A 2,320-nucleotide genomic window follows, 5' to 3' on the forward strand; every position below is an offset into this window, starting at 1 on the left:
ATAAAGCTCTAAAGCTCTAAAGACACACCTCAGAGCGGTATAAAGCTCTAAAGACACACCTCAGAGTGTATAAAGCTCTAAAGACACACCTCAGAGCGGTATAAAGCTCTAAAGACACACTTCAGAGTGTATAAAGCTCTAAAGACACACCTCAGAGTGTATAAAGCTCTAAAGACACACTTCAGAGTGTATAAAGCTCTAAAGACACACCTCAGAGTGGTATAAAGCTCTAAAGACACACCTCAGAGTGGTATAAAGCTCTAAAGACACACCTCAGAGCGTATAAAGCTCTAAAGACACACCTCAGAGTGTATAAAGCTCTAAAGACACACCTCAGAGTGTATAAAGCTCTAAAGACACACCTCAGAGCATATAAAGCTCTAAAGACACACCTCAAAGTGTATAAAGCTCTAAAGCGGTAAAGACACACCTCAGAGCGTATAAAGCTCTAAAGACACACCTCAGAGTGTATAAAGCTCTAAAGACACACCTCAGAGTGGTATAAAGCTCTAAAGACACACCTCAGAGTGTATAAAGCTCTAAAGACACATCTCAGAGCGGTATAAAGCTCTAAAGACACACCTCAGAGTGTATAAAGCTCTAAAGACACACCTCAGAGTGTATAAAGCTCTAAAGACACACCTCAGAGTGTTTAAAGCTCTAAAGACACACCTCAGAGTGTATAAAGCTCTAAAGACACACCTCCGAGTGTATAAAGCTCTAAAGCTCTAAAGACACACCTCAGAGTGTATAAAGCTCTAAAGACACACCTCAGAGCGTATAAAGCTCTAAAGACACACCTCAGAGTGTATAAAGCTCTAAAGACACACCTCAGAGTGTATAAAGCTCTAAAGACACACCTCAGAGTGTATAAAGCTCTAAAGACACACCTCAGAGTGGTATAAAGCTCTAAAGCTCTAAAGACACACCTCAGAGCGGTATAAAGCTCTAAAGACACACTTCAGAGTGTATAAAGCTCTAAAGACACACTTCAGAGTGTATAAAGCTCTAAAGACACACCTCAGAGTGGTATAAAGCTCTAAAGACACACCTCAGAGTGGTATAAAGCTCTAAAGACACACCTCAGAGCGGTATAAAGCTCTAAAGACACACCTCAGAGCGTATAAAGCTCTAAAGACACACCTCAGAGTGTATAAAGCTCTAAAGACACACCTCAGAGTGTATAAAGCTCTAAAGACACACCTCAGAGCATATAAAGCTCTAAAGACACACCTCAGAGTGTATAAAGCTCTAAAGACACACCTCAAAGTGTATAAAGCTCTAAAGCGGTAAAGACACACCTCAGAGCGTATAAAGCTCTAAAGACACACCTCAGAGTGTATAAAGCTCTAAAGACACACCTCAGAGTTGTATAAAGCTCTAAAGACACACCTCAGAGTGTATAAAGCTCTAAAGACACATCTCAGAGCGGTATAAAGCTCTAAAGACACACCTCAGAGTGTATAAAGCTCTAAAGACACACCTCAGAGTGTATAAAGCTCTAAAGACACACCTCAGAGCGTATAAAGCTCTAAAGACACACCTCAGAGCGTTTAAAGCTCTAAAGACACACCTCAGAGTGTTTAAAGCTCTAAAGACACACCTCAGAGTGTATAAAGCTCTAAAGACACACCTCCGAGTGTATAAAGCTCTAAAGCTCTAAAGACACACCTCAGAGTGTATAAAGGTCTAAAGACACACCTCAGAGTGTATAAAGCTCTAAAGACACACCTCAGAGCGTATAAAGCTCTAAAGACACACCTCAGAGTGTATAAAGCTCTAAAGACACACCTCAGAGTGTATAAAGCTCTAAAGACACACCTCAGAGTGTGTAAAGCTCTAAAGACACACCTCAGAGTCTATAAAGCTCTAAAGACACACCTTAGAGTGATATAAAGCTCTAAAGACACACCTCAGAGTGGTATAAAGCTCTAAAGACACACCTTAGAGTCTATAAAGTTCTAAAGACACACCTCAGAGTGATATAAAGCTCTAAAGACACACCTCAGAGCGTATAAAGCTCTAAAGACACACCTTAGAGTGATATAAAGCTCTAAAGACACACCTCAGAGTGGTATAAAGCTCTAAAGACACACCTTAGAGTCTATAAAGTTCTAAAGACACACCTCAGAGTGCATAAAGCTCTAAAGACACACCTCAGAGCGTATAAAGCTCTAAAGACACACCTCAGAGCGGTATAAAGCTCTAAAGACACACCTCAGAGTGTATAAAGCTCTAAAGACACACCTCAGAGCGTATAAAGCTCTAAAGACACACTTCAGAGCGGTATAAAGCTCTCAAGACACAACTCAGAGCGTAT

This window comes from Eucyclogobius newberryi, unplaced genomic scaffold (genome assembly GCF_026437365.1).
Source record: "Eucyclogobius newberryi isolate DKJ021-1_F unplaced genomic scaffold, fEucNew1.0.hap1 SCAF_403, whole genome shotgun sequence".
Lineage (NCBI taxonomy): Eukaryota > Metazoa > Chordata > Actinopteri > Gobiiformes > Gobiidae > Eucyclogobius > Eucyclogobius newberryi.